Below are 15,718 nucleotides of genomic sequence, written 5' to 3'. Positions count from 1 at the left end.
GTGCAGGGCTCCAGCATTAGGAATGCCTGATTATGAGAAACCTTTTCTGTTGTTCTGTCATGAACGTGATGCTTGTTCTTTGTCTGTTTTAACACAGGTCCACGGAGATGCAAATCGCCCTGTAGCATATTTTTCAGCTACTTTGGACCCTGTCGCAGCAGCCTTACCGGGTTGTTTGTGAGCAGTCGCAGCAGTTGGTCAAAGCCTTTCACAATGTGAGGGCATAGTCATGGGATACCCTTTGACAGTATTGGTTCCACATTCTGTTGAAATTCTGTTGACACGAACTAAGACACAACACATGACAAATGCACGACTTACCAAATATGAGACAATTATCCTGGGGTCACCCAATGTTACATTAAAAAGATGTACTGTGCTAAACCCGGCAACTCTACTTCCCAATGAGAATACAGAAATAAAAGATGGGGAAGAATTTGAGCATGATTGTCTGGAGGTGACTGAGCTCTCTACCAAACCTCGCCCAAATATACAGGATACCCAGTTAAAGGAAAACGATTGCATTATGTTCGTTGATGGGTCCTGTCTAAGAGATTCAGCAGGGACATTGAGAGCTGGTTATGCAGTATGTACCATATTTGGCATAGTCGAGGCCTCCTGGCTCGAGAAAGTGTTTTCTGCACAGGTGGCAGAATTAATAGCTCTCACAAAAGCCTGCCACGCTGCTGTAAATTTGAAAGTCACAATCTATACTGACAGCAGATACGGATTTGGAATTGTACATGCTTTTGGTCAACTCTGGTCACAGAGGGGTTTTATGACATCCTCTGGTTCACCAGTGAAAAATGGAGAACAAATAAGAGATTTGTTACATGCGATTCAGTTACCTCTTGAAATTGCCGTGGTGAAATGCAGTGCTCACACCAGATCACAAGACTTTGTGTCAATGGGGAATGGTTATGCAGACCAAGTTGTAAGATTTTGTGCATTAAACTGTATATCATTTAAGGAGCAGTGGGAACTGTTACCACAACCTGAGAATGACATGACCTTAAGCCTAGCATTACAAGTGGTTGATACCCTAGATGAATTAAAGACATTACAAAGCCGCGCTAGTAAAGAAGAAAAACGTTCCTGGCAGAAAATGCAGTGTGTACAAAGAGCAGATGATATATGGGTTTCGGAAGAGGGAAAACTGGTTTTGCCAAACAGTCTTCTGTCACAATTTGCCCGATTATACCATGGGCAGGCACATTTAGGAAGAGATGCCATGATCAGATCCTTTAAGATTGATTGGTTCAATCCAAAATTCAGACATGCCGCAGAAATTACTTGTCACAGGTGCGTCATCTGTCAACAGATGAACGCTAGAAAACACCCCGTCCGCCTGGGACGACTCCTGGTGGCCCACGGCCCTCGGCACCGCACCGACCCCCGCAGACCACGCCCGCAACCTCGGCTTCATCTTGGACCCTCTTCTCACCATGACCAAGCAAGTCAACGCCGTGTCCTCCGCCTGCTTCCTCACTCTCCGCATGCTCCGTAAGATCTTCCGCTGGATCCCCGCCGACACCAGAAAAACCGTGACCCACGCCCTCGTCACGAGCCGCCTGGACTACGGCAACACCCTCTACGCCGGGACCACAGCCAAACTCCAAAACCGCCTGCAACGCATCCAAAACGCCTCGGCCCGCCTCATCCTCGACGTACCCCGCAACAGCCACATCTCCGCACACCTGAGACACCTGCATTGGCTCCCAGTCAGCAAAAGGATCACCTTCCGTCTTCTCACCCACGCACACAAAGCCCTCCACAACAAGGGACCGGAATACCTCAACAGACGCCTCAGCTTCTACGTCCCCACCCGCCCCCTCCGCTCCGCTGGCCTCGCACTTGCTGCCGTCCCTCGCACCCGCCGCTCCACGTCGGGTGGGAGATCTTTCTCCTTCCTGGCGGCCAAGACCTGGAACTCCCTCCCCACCAGCCTCAGGACCACCCAGGACCACTCCGCTTTCCGGAGACTCCTAAAGACTTGGCTGTTCGAGCAGCGATAACCCCCCCTTTCCCCCCTAGCGCCTTGAGACCCGCACGGGTGAGTAGCGCGCTTTATAAATGTTAATGATTTGATTTGATTTGGTAACTATGAGCCACATTGGGAGAGCTGGAGGTCCATTTAACAAAATGCAAATGGATTTCATTGAAATGCCTGTTTGAAGTACGTGTTAGTGATTGTGTGTGTTTTCAGTCATTGGATTGAGGCATATCCTACACGTAGGAATGACAGTCTTACAGTTGCAAAACTACTACTCAGAGAATTAATACCAAGGTTCGGGTTTCCGGTTTCTATAGAATCAGATAGGGGAAGACACTTCGACAATGAGGTGATTAAACTTCTGTGTGCCGCACTCAACATTGAACAAAAGCTGCATTGTAGCTATCGCCCTGAAGCATCAGGACTAGTTGAACAGATGAATGGTACTTTAAAATCAAGAATAGCAAAAATGTGTGCAGCAACAAACATGAATTGGCCAGATGCATTACCTCTAGTGCTGATGTCTATGAGAAACACGCCAGATAAGAAAACGGGACTGTCCCCCCATGAAATCCTCATGGGCAGAGCAATGAGGTTACCGGCGGTACCTGCAAATGCACTAGTGAATATTACAGATGATATGGTGTTGGATTACTGCAAAAGTTTGGCTGACGTGATTCGCTCTTTCTCTCACCAGGTGGAAGCTAACACGTTACCACCAATCGGCGAACCAGGACACTCTCTGCAAGCTGGAGATTGGGTGGTTGTCAAGAAGCACGTGAGAAAATCGTGTCTCGAGCCGCGTTGGAAGGGGCCATATCAAGTAATATTGACGACCACTACCGCTGTGAAGTGTGCCGGGGTTCCCAACTGGATACATGCCAGCCATACAAAAAGGGTAACGTGTCCTGTTGAAGAGGAACCTGAAAATTCCGGTACAGCAACTTCAGGAGGAGAAGTCTCAGAGTCAGAGATCAGTCAAGAAAGATCTGAGACTACAGGAGAGCCCGCTGAGAACAGCCTTGTCCCTCAAACTATCAGTGAGTTCGAGAGAGGTGACGGAGTGCCAATCTCAGTGGAGGCAGCAGGAGAACAAAGGCAAGGAGAGGTTCTCCCAGAAGCAGCGAATACAATTCAGAGCCTGAATACAGTGTCGAACCGGAAGACGACAGAGACGGAGAAGTGGTAAATTCAAATCGAAACGAATCAGAGTCTCCTGAACAAGTTGCAAGCCTATCAGGAGAAAACACCATATCACAAGAGGAGGGTGCTGTCCAAGGTACCGAAGGGAAACGCCGAAGCAAGACACACAGAGGTGACAATTGGCCAGACAAACCACACCTTAGAATAAGAGAAATAGCAAACGAGACAATAATAGAGGAAAGCGATACCTCACAAGCAGACGATCTGAGTGAAGGAGAACAACAAGGTGAACGAAGATTAAAAAGAAAGAGAATAGCAAACAGAAGATATACAGGTCCTGAATGGGCATATGCTACAACCTCTGAATGGCAACAAGAATTCTTGGCATTCTGTTTTGATCGAGAAGTACCAGGCCAATACTACGGTACCTGAAAAATATACAACAGGAAAACTGAGATAAAGATTGAAATTGTGAAAGCTGAAGAAAAAAAGAAAAAAATAATAAAGAGTCTTAAGAAAAACTACCGGAAAGTGACATTAAACCTGAATTTGACTTATAGAAACCTGATTACGACAAGCTGCTAACCTGAATTGACGAAAAGGGGTCCTGGAGTGAGTGAAGACGCTGTAAAAATACGCAGAAAGAGTTTGCTTCTCAGAGTTGATTGTTGATCTGCTATTCTGATTCTATACAAACATGGCTTATAGTAGCAAAGGAAGTAAAGTGTGTGGTTGGTTAGGACTTATGATAGGTGTTGTATGCGCAATAATGATTGTGGGAGTGATTGTAGGAATGCCATGGAGAGAGAGTGAAACTATTAATGCAACTTCAAAACCTGAGACTACTACTACGACTAATAAACTATCACCATGGGAGAAATTCGAGCAAGACGCAAGACATCTGCATGAGGGAACTAATGCAAAAGGGGAACTTTCTACTAATGTTTTCTATCGCTTACTAAATGAGTATGTGAAAACTATGGATGCGAAAGATTGTTATGTATGTACTAAAATTCCTTCATCTGTGCAGGAGGGAGTTACTTATCACAGCCTCCCTGTTACGTATGGACTCAGCTGTAGCTTGCTATTAACAAGATTTTATGATCAAGAGCATGTGCAATACTTTTATTCAAATTTAGATGTTGTGTTTTCTTTTGTGCCTGTTATTGAATTCTTAAATAAGTTAGCTAAAGAGCATGATATTAAAATAGTTAGAGGATTCTTTGAGCCAACACTCACATTTGGAACTGCTTATGCACATCGCAATAATTTGACCTGCTTACTATCTCCTGTAGAGAAAAGTTTTTTAGATCACACAGATGATAGACGCAAGGCACTAAAAGAAAGATTAGAAAAAGGTTTAGAAAAACGCACTTATGCAAATGATTACGCTTATACTGCAATTAAAACACAAGGCAAATTAGCTATAGATGCATTACACGTAGGTAGACTCTGCATATATAGACCAAAATCCGATCAAGATAATTTGTTTGTGGGAACGAGTGAATGTAGGCATGTGTTTCTGTTTCAGAGCAAATGGACCTTTATGTTAAATGGACAAGACCCAGCGATTCCTGGAATATATTACATCTGTGGGTTAAATGCATATTACCGTCTCCCTAAGGGATGTTATGGGACATGTTATTTGGGAATAGTATTCCCAAAGATTTACCAGATTGATGACTTAAAACAAATACCTAAAACGTCTGAATTACAACATACCAGACAAAAACGAGAATCAGTGGCGGCTGTCATTGGTGACATATTTGGAGCTATAATCCCTTCAGTAGGGGTTATCCTAAATTCTATGAAAATTCAAAAGTTGTCTACTATTGTGGATAACATGCTGACAAATTTTACAGGAGCTATACTTCTGATGGATACTGAACTTGCTGCAGAAAGAGCTATGACTCTTCAAAACCAGCTTGCTTTAGACATTCTTTTAGCAAAGAGTGGAGGTGTGTGCAAAATGCTTAATGAACGTCATTGCTGTTCATTCATACCTGATAACAGTAAGAAAATTAGAAGCATGCTTACTAACCTTACTAGAGATAGTACAGATTTGAAGGATCTAAAAGAACCTGGTGTTTGGGAGAAATTTGGGAAAGGAATTGCCCGAGTGGGAAGCTGGTTTACCAACATTTGGAATGGGGTACTTGCAAAAATTATGATGGGTCTATTAATTGTTTTGATTTGTTTATTGGGATTATGGGGAATATGCAAAATTAATGATAAAGTGAAAAGAAATTGGACTAAAACAACCAAAAGAAACGAAGAAAGTGAAAGAGAGAAAATGTTCAATGAAATATGGGAAAGCTCACATAAAGGGCAGGATGTTGAAATGCGTATTATGCGCAAGGTGAAAAATTAAGATCAAAAGATTTTGTGATGACGAGCGTCATCAGAGGATGGACTGAGAGGGCGTAGTTTAATATTACATATTATAGACGTGAAATGCTTATGATTAACAATGCTGCATTAAATAAAATATTCATTGAAACATATTCATTAACGTAAAGTATTTTCATGTGTGTAAACTAATGTCAACTGTAAGAAATAATCGTTTATAGATTGCTAAAGCTGTGCACATTAAAACGCATAAGACTACATTCGTTAGAACCATATATCTTAAGTTAGCGTGAGTCAAGGAAAACTGTGTAGCTCTCATATTAAAGCGTATTTTTCTGTCTCTTCAGTGTACTGACTTGCAAAAGACCATGACCCAGCGATTGTTCTTTTCTTCACTAGTTTGCAACATCCTCCAATTCTCCCATCCGCATGTTAGTAGCTTCTAGCATAACAGATATATACTTCGAAACATTAATGGACACTTCCAAGGACGATGAAGCGAGAAGAAGAGAACTTTTGACCTGATATGTGCAAAGTCGATGAAGTAACCCCGGATGAGCCACCTACGAAAATACGTCAATTATGAAGACCAATTAGAAATTAGGGAATTATCAAGAAATGACAAAATGCATTACTTAATGTATAATTTGATAGGTTACCAATGGTGGGGTGTATAGACTGACCAATAGAATTTTGGGGGAATGTATTACTAAAAAGGGATAAAAACCCATGACAGAGGAGACAAACGACATTAGGTAGGGAATGATATCGATTGCATCCCGAAACTCTGTCACTCTATTTGGTGATTTGATACCTAGATAAAACCATCCTTGCCCATAGACTGCGCCATTACACTTTTCTCCTTATGAGGAAAGTGACCCTTGCCTTTAACTTAGATAGACTGACGGTGATCTAACTGATGTCCTGAAGACGAAGACTGATCCTGTATGCTGACCTATCTTGAGGAGGGTAATGATAAATGTTGCTAATGAAATCTACTTACTTGCTTTTCTTTCTAGGTACCAACTGCTGTATGTTTTAATTAGAGACCTTAATTAGATGTTTTTCCAAATTGATGTTCTAAATTGTTTTGCATGAAGTCCAACATGCTAATGCTAATTAGAGGTTAGATGAGGCATCCATTTCGACTGACAAACTGACGTGACTGACTTGGTGCTATGCTGAACTTGTATCTCTAGAGGGTTCTATGTATTACGATCTGCTTATAGCCAACTGATTGTTTATGTTTCTGATCTTTGCAATATTGAAAGTCTATCATGATTGTCATCTTGTGATTATGCTTATTTGCTTCTTGATTTTGAGATTGACGCATTTGCTATTAGATTGTAATCAATAGGGAATAAAACTCATAAAACTTCATTAAGGTGTGATTATTCATGACTGAAAGGTCATGGTTGCGCCGAAGGTTTATTAATGTCTAAAGTGGGATATATTTTGGTACTAACTATTGATAATGTTATTGACATATTAATCGATATATTGATCAGTTGTCTCATCCTGCGGTGTCTCACCACTGGGTCCAATGATTCATCGGCCTAAAACGAGTCCTGATGTGTATAAATTAACATAGACGGACGCGTTAACAATGGCATTAACTTCCTTTGCATCTCAACTTACTGTCACCTATGGCTTGTTACTTTATAGATGTTGCTGATATAAGAGCTGTGTACTGATGTGCTCACTACAGACAGGTACAGGTCATTATATCTATGCTCTCACAGTGTTCAGATCATTTGCACTAGATGTGACTGTTTCCATAAATGCACATTTTCAAAACATAAAATACTGGTAGTCAAGTTGTGTTCAAGGGTGTTTATTGTAGTGCTATGAAATTAAAGGAAAAGTGCAATGGAATGGGGTGATGATGGAGGAAGGTCCAGGGTATTGTTCCAATCTGTTTGTAGCACAGGTGCAGTGTCTAAGGGGCCATAGGAAGGGGAGCAAAGGCAGTTCAAAGTGGACAAGTTGATAGGATGGGACACACAGTGGACAATCAGGAGAGTCTAATTTCCTGGCGGTGGTCTTGGCAGGTGTCTCTGGCTTCTGTCTGGCTCGCAGGAAACGTTTGCGGAGTGGTTCACCTTCTGCAGGGGGAGGGGTGCTGGTGGCCTGTGGGTCCTGTGGCAGGGCCTCCTGCCCACTAGCTGCAGCTGAGGTGGAGGGCTGGTCAATGGACTGGCTAGTGGTAGGGGCCCGCTGCTGTGCTGTTGCCTCACTCATGATGTTGTCCATGTCTGCCAGCACCCCTGGTATAGAGGTCAAGGTGGTATTAATGGCCTGCAAGTCCTCCCTGATCCCCTGATACTGTCCCTCCTGCAGCTGCCTGTTCTCCTGGACGTTGTCAAGGATCTGGCCCATCGTGTCCTGGGAATGTTGGTCGGCTCCCTGGATCTTGGAGAGTGGCTCCTGTAGAGTCAATTCCCTGGGCATGTCCTTTCCCTGGCGCACAGCAGTCCTCCCAGTGTCCCTGCTGGCCTATGTCTCTGTCCTCTGAACGGTGTGCCCACTGCCACTGACCCCAGGTTCCTAATCCTCTTGGGTATGAGGTGTGGCCTGGGGTCCCTGTACAGGTGGGCACACTGCTGATTGACGTGTCCTGGGGACAGAGGTGTGGGTACTCTGGGAGGGTGCTGTGGTGTTGGATACTGATGGCGGAGGCTCTGTGGTGGACTGTGAGTGGGCTTGGGTGACCGACTGTCCAGTGGTCTCTGATAGGCCATGTTGTTGGTCCAGATCCTGAAGTCCAGAGTTACTGTTATCTCTGGGGGCATCTTCTGTTGGGGGACTGGTTTGTCGTGGCATCTCCTCTCTGCTGACATTGGCTGGGGCACCTGTGGAGATGTAAGTGATGTATTATGCTTCATGTCTGTGACATATTGTACATACCTGGCTTCCCCTCTATTGTTGCTGTTGCCCTGCCAACTTTTGCTTGTGTATGGTGATGTATTGTGTGATTGTTAGTGTCCCTATGCTGTGCATGCTTTGGTTATAGGTATCCATGCAGGGCTGGAAGGGGTGTCCATACATTGGTATGTCATGCAGGATTTGGCATTGTGGTTAGTCATATGTGTAGGTGCAGTGTGTGGGATGGAGTGGAGTGATGGGAGAGAGGGTGAGGGTGTGAGATGGCATGCAGGTATGGGGGCGATAAGTAGTAAATGTTGACTTACCAGTGTCCGGCTCTCCAGCTACTCCAGCGAGTCCCTCAGGATGCAGTATTGCCAAACTTGCTCCTCCCATGCTGTGAGCTGTGGGGGAGGAGTTAGGGGTCCACTGCCAGCCCTCTGGATGGTGAGCTGGTGCCTTGCTGCTATGGAACGTACCTTCCCCCATAGGTCGTTCCACCTCTTCCTGATGTCGTCCCTTGTTCTTGGGTGCTGTCTCACGGTGTTCACCCTGTCCACGACTCTCCATCTTTCTTGCACTTAATATTTTCTGTACCTGTGCTCCAAACAGCTGTGGCTCTACCCTGAAAATTTCCTCCACCATGACCCATAACTCCTCATCAGTGAAATTGGGGTGTCTTTGTGAGGACATGGGTGTTGTGTAGTGTGTGTTGGTGAGAGTGTGTTGTGTACTGTGGTGGGGTGTGTGATGTGTGGCATGTGAGGGGTGTATGGGTGTAAGTGGTGTGTGTGTCTAGTTGTCTCTGTGCTATTTGTGTCAATCTCCTGGCAGTAATTGTTTTTTGTAGAGGGTTATGGGTACTGTGGGTGTGTGTTTTATAGTGCTGTGGGTGAGTGTGTGTATTTTCGTATTGGCCAATGTAGTGTTGTTCTGTGTGTGGGTGTCCATTTGGAGCGCGGCGGTGTGTACCGCCAATGGTTTACCGCCAATGAATGTCCGCCGTGGTGATTTGTGGCTCATAATATGGTGGGTGTTGTTTTGTTGGCGTAACGTATGGGTGTTGGGACTGCCACTTTATCACTGGCCTTTGGGCTGGCGAATTTGTGTATGTGGCAGTATTCTGTCCGATTGGTGTGTGAGTGCCATAATATGGCGAACAGATATTTGCCACCACGGCGGTATGTTGGCCACCGTCAACGTGGCGGTAAGCGGGATTTACCGCCAATGTCATAATGAGGGCCTTAGTTTTTAATATGTCACCATATATTTAAGTTCCCAATTCAAACAATGAGCAAGTTAAAACATTTTTCTCTAAATAAAATGAGGACGAAAGTACATTTTTAAATTTGAAAGACCCCTTTCTATCAGATCAGGAGACAAATCATCAGAGACATAAAAACACTGTTTCCACAGAACCTGGTACCAAGTGGGGAATACAATTATTTTTTGGGCGGGGGTGGAGGGCTCACACCGGAAACACACCATAAATCTATGCTCCTGGAGATAACTTCTTATGCTTCGGCTGGCCTACATCTCTACTGGTGGCACCGCTTCAGTGGCCACTGTAAACTCACCTGGCAAAGGCATGGGCGCGGGTTGCAGTGTCGGAGAGTGCATGGATTGGAGAGATCTCCTAGTGAGTGGCACTAGGAGCTCTCCCCAATCCATGCACCTCCAGAGGCAGCTGTCACACTTCTCTGTGTGGCTCACAGCATTGAAGATTGTGCCTGCCATTTTTAAAGTCAGTAGCCTGCCATGCATTTCAAATTAACACACTTGAAAGGTAAGGTCTTTGACCATACTCCGTGCTATCTTCTCCACTAGTAGGGTTTATTTTCTCTGAAAGCTATGGGGAGTAGTCGGGAGGCTGCCGCCTCCATTTAAATATATTGGCAGGCATGGACCTGGTTTACTGAGGTTGCACTTACCTCCTCCATCTCTCTGGCCTATTGAGCAGATATGGCTGAGGACCACAGAACTGTGTCTCAGAATACCATGATATGGCCCAAACTCAGAATAGGTGACTTTAGTATCTGTGGGAATTTGTTGACTTGGATATGACATGCGCTATGAGTTTTATGCACTACACATTTGTTGGGAGGCAGTGGTAATATACTAATATCAGTTTATGAAAGACCTACCCAAGGAATCATATTTAATTGATTTGAATGCTATAATCATGTGACAGGAAGTTTGGGGTTCCTGATTTACCCGTTGATTAATGTAGATTTTTAAAATGTTTTATTTACAGTTTATGTATTCAATATGACTCTCTAATGAAGGACTCATCGGTGCAAAATGCATTGAGGGCATAATGAGATGTGGTGACGGAAATCATGATTTACATATGAAATTGTAATACTACAACATTAGTTCAAGATCAAATTGCCTATGTCAGCAATCTGAAAGAGAGCTGTAAAGTTGATTTAATTGTGCAATCAGCAATAATAAAAATAATACACTTACAGTATTAGGAACAGTGAGAAATTTGATTGTTGGTTCACTGGGGTGTGAGCCCTGGTCAAGCAACATCTACACTCCATTGCAGGGTGAGCCAGAAAAATTCACTAATTTAACCTGTACTTATTTCTGGGTCGCTTGGCACAAAAAGCAGTCAGGCTTAACTAACAGGCAATGTGCAAAGTATTCATGCAGCAAACAAACAGTAATAAAGTGAAACCACAACACAAGAAAAATCCCAAACAAATTTAGAAAAAACAGAGTAAATTGTAATAAATTATTTGACACCAAAACAACAAAAATCCAATCAGTAGAACCGGAGTTATGAATTTTAAAGTTGAAGGTTCAAAATAGTGCTAAAAGATAAATGACCAACCGCCGACACCTGGTTGAGCAAGATCAGATCACAGTAAAAATTTAAAGCCAAACATGATGGAGCGAGTTTGGGATACAAGAAGTGGATTCGGCCTGGTCAGCTCTTTCTTTTGGACCTCAAAAAACTTTGAGAGAAAAATGCCTGAGAAGGTAGAATTTCAGCTGAGCAAGGCTGCAGGACTGTCCGAAGAGGGAGCATTGTTGTTGGATGGCTATAGAGCAAAGCTGGAGAGAAGATTTTTACCTTCTTAGTTGTCAAAATGAAAATAAAAAATATCCAGTGGGACAAAGGAGAAGGCTGTAGCCGAAAACAGTTCCACAAGGTTGGATACACCTTTGGCGAAGGGCCACTGAAACAGATTTGCTGCTGCAGAGAAGAATGTAGCAGAAGAAGCCAAAAAGTCAAACCGATGGGCATTAAACCTCAGGCGTATAGGCAAGCAGGTTGTTCCCGGTCTCCTTTTGGTTCTAGGCAAACTTTTTGGCCAAATATTGTCCATGTCCTCAGTTTTGGAAAATGGCCATTTGGGCACCTTTAGTACCACAACCATGGGTCCAGGAGTACATGGAGACCTCTTGGGGGGTTCAGGATGCCTGGTCCAGGTGCGGGTTCAAGATGGTGGGAGCTTGTTATGTCCCTGTGGCTCTGGGCTCTGAACAGGAGGCCAGCAAACTAACACCTGGAGTCACATCTCATAGTCTAGGGTGTAGGTGTAGATGCAGTGCTCGACAGCAGGGTTGGCCTCTGAGGGTTCAAGGTGAGCTCCAGATAGCAAAGTAGTTCTTCCAGGTAGAGCAGCAGTCAAGCAGAGTGCACAGCAGGTCACAGCACCAGGCAGTCCTCTGAGAGTCCTTCTGCAGCTCTAGTACTGAAGAGTGGGTGTGAAGGTTCTCTTTATATACCAGAGTGCCCTTCCCCTGGAAGTTGGGAGAAGCTTCTGGAAAGGTTCTCTGAAGTGCTTGGAATTTCTGACTCCCCTGTCCTGGCTCTACCTGGCTGCAGTGACAATATAGGGTAGTTAGGCCTTTAGGGTGAAGGCATAGCACAGCCTATTCAGGTGTAATGGGTCTGTGCTCAGGTCCAACCTAATCCTCTTTGTTGATGGCCCATTGAGGCACACCTAATCCCCCTAATGTTTGCCTTTCCTGGAAGGAATTCACACAATCTAATTGCCAGCTACACTCATTTGAACCAAGGCAGGCTGCAGCCAAAAAGGTTGGGAAAATGCCAGCTTTCTAAAAGTGTAATATTCAAAACTATAATGAAAAATCAGTTTTGACCATTAAAGAGGGTTAGGCACCAAACTTTACAGTCCAGTAGAAGGCGGTAGCCGAAAGGCGTAGACATTTTTTGTGGGGAGACATCGTTGTGGTGATTATCACGAATAAAGCGGATTAATTGTATTGGCTGAAATTTGTTTTTTTCTGTCGTGTTTGGACCTGTACTTTATATGCAAATAAAAACAAAACACTTCCTGATAGCGTGCCGATCCTGCTCCAAAACGTCAGCGGTGCTCGTCTGCTAGCAAGCGCTACCTCACTTGTAACTCCACACTTAATTCCCTTGGTAAAGAGAAAGACAGCACTCCGCGGGCATCTTGATTCATCCGGGTTTATTAGCACAAAAGGAAAGAACGTGTTTCGGCGTTACAGAAGTTAACGAAGGCGGTAATATCGAAACGCGTTCTTTCCTTTTGTGCTAATAAACCCGGATGAATCAAGATGCCCGCGGAGTGCTGTCTTTCTCTTTACCAAGGGAATTAAGTGTGGATATATATATATATATATATATATATACCTTCTGTCAATTAGGAGTTATAGCTTAATAAATGTAATAAGGAATACCCAATCATATCCTGTGGGAGGGGTAGGTCTCACAGTAGTGAAAAAAATGTGGGGTTGTTTCACTACCAGGACATGTAAAACTTAAAGGTGCACGTCCTGCCTTTTAATTACATAGCGCCTGTCATGTGGGCTTCCTAGGGCTTACTTTAAAGGTGACATATAGTAATAAAAGGGATGCTTAAGGCTTGGTGGAGGGGTTAAATGCCAAGTCGACATGACAGTGTGACTCTTCATTCAGGCTGCAATGGCAGACCTGAGAGAAGTTTTAATGTGCTGCCTAATTGGTAGCATTTCATTTACAGACCCTAGATATTTGGCATACCTCTCTACAAGGGACTCATAAATAAATTAACTACACCAAGCTGGAATAAACCAGTAATACCATGATTTGGGGAGAGAGCACAAGCACTTTAGCATTGGTTAGCAGTGGTAAAGTACTCAGAGTCCCAAGGCCTACAGAAATAAATTCATCAAAAATAGGAATGAAGGCTAAAAGTTTGGAGGTGACCCTACAGAGAGGGCCAGGTCCAATAAGAACACTATGGATGAATTTAAGCATTATTTGGCAACCCTTAAGCAGTGCACTAAGGGTCTCCTGACAGTTGATAGCATAGCTTTCGATTTATAAGGGTATTCCTGCATAGCGATATCACTCGGTGGCACACCAAAGGACTGATCAATGGTCTAACTGAAATTTGAATAAAACAATGTTCTGCATATCAGGAACCCCTTTTGATATCTGGTAATTCTATTTGTATCTGTCTACTTGGCTCCATGCACCCAATAATCAGAACATGTTATTTGACAACATTGCACACCTAACAGAAAACAGGGCCACCAAAGTGGCCTTCATACAATGTCATACAGTTCCCACAAATTAAGTAGGACCGTGTATCTGGTCAACATAAACTTCAGGATATAAGGAATCAGTCCATCTATACCATCAGGAAATGTTGAACATTTCCTAGCTAGCTCACAGTGCTCCGTCTGAACCCCTAAAATTACCAAAATACCAGTTGGTGTTGTCAGCCTTGAACATGACTGCTCAGAATCACAATGAAATTGTGTAAACAGATCTACCCTTTGCATGCCCAAGGTAAGATACAAGAAAGATATGAAAATGTATTTTTAAACATTTAAACAATTGTAATCGTGTATAGAGAGCACAAGCTGCTTTATTAGAAGAAACAAAGCAAGGTAGCAGCATTATGAGAATGGTAAAAACATAAACAATTCAACGGTGATAATGTTACTGAGTTGGTACACTCCTATCTGTTACTACCTACAACCTCAAGAGCATAGCGGGAGTACCCTCTGCTAGACCAATTATGAAAGCCCAACCCCCCCCCCCCATATCTGTAAAAGATGTACCAGGAAGTCAGGAAGCCGATCTGGTGTGATGCAGGCTTTTATCCTTTGCAGGATGTAGGACAGAGTCAGCAGGGCTTCATCTTTGCCAAAGTGCACAGCATTCCAGGGTAATCCCAGCAGAAGTGCTCCTCTGCCAAATGTAGCATAGAGGCAGTTTATATAATGAAAGTACTGTTCACATTGCACTGTGTCAGATGTGCAGCATTGAGGCGATGATTTGTCTGCAATTTTGGAGCTGTCTCCAGCAGACAATCATAATACAAGAGCTTTGCGTTTTGTGTGCCTATCCCTGGATGGAGTGTACAGGCTGCATGATAGCAACTTTTACAAGGAATAGACTGCATGTACCTTGTCTTCTCAGTACATTATCGCATCATAGTAAAAACATGTTAAAAGTCACCATCAGAAAAATGATGCCAAGCTAAAAATGCTCAATCTAAAAGTGGCCCTATCGTGTTTCACCACACCCTCCTCGTGGTCGAGGGAGATTTAGCTCAAACCAGAATAAAAGCGTAAAAGCTAGTCTAAAATATGTGTTAAATGAATGTAAATGTAGTTTAATAATGAAAGCAGATGAAAGCTATATTAAAAACATGCCAATTAAAAAAGCACACAGCCAATAAAATCCAATAAAAACTACCTGCTTAAAAACAAGGGGCTGAATCAAAAGTTTAGGAGGCTCTTGAGATGTTTCCATGTTCAGAGTCAGTAGGGTCCATGAAGGAACCGGCATCTTCTGATGACAGATCCCCAGTGGACTGAGAAGCATGTTCTCATGAACAAACATGGTAACATCTAGCCCAATTAGCAGATGCTGAGGGCGCAATAGCTGTTAGTGAAGCTGCAATGTTAGAGCTAGAGCCTAGGAATCCAGGCGTATAAGCCTCCATATCAACTGGGAACAGTGGCTCATAGTATGAATCCATTAGCAATGACAGCCTCACAGGCTAGTAAGAAAGGTGGGTTCTCAAAATATGCAAATGCAGGTCCATATCAATAGATTCAACCAGTTGCATTGCCAGAAACAACTCCAGGGGACACTTGAAAGGGCACAACAGACAGCAGAGCATAGGCTGTACACATTGTAACCACACAGGCCTCAGGGACAAAGGCCAGTCCACTTTCATTTCTTGCAGCAAAGGCACTCCAAAATACTGTATCATGCATTCACAACACAGCAGGATGTGTGGAAGATTCATCACAATTTCACCTCAAGGTGGAACATCCATTGTGAGTAACAAAAATATGACCAAAATAGCAGTGACTAGGAATAACAACCAGTATGCCCCAAAAAACACCAGAAACCAAAGAGTG

Source organism: Pleurodeles waltl, chromosome 11 (assembly GCF_031143425.1).
Source record: "Pleurodeles waltl isolate 20211129_DDA chromosome 11, aPleWal1.hap1.20221129, whole genome shotgun sequence".
NCBI lineage: Eukaryota > Metazoa > Chordata > Amphibia > Caudata > Salamandridae > Pleurodeles > Pleurodeles waltl.
This window is presented reverse-complemented; position numbering follows the sequence as displayed.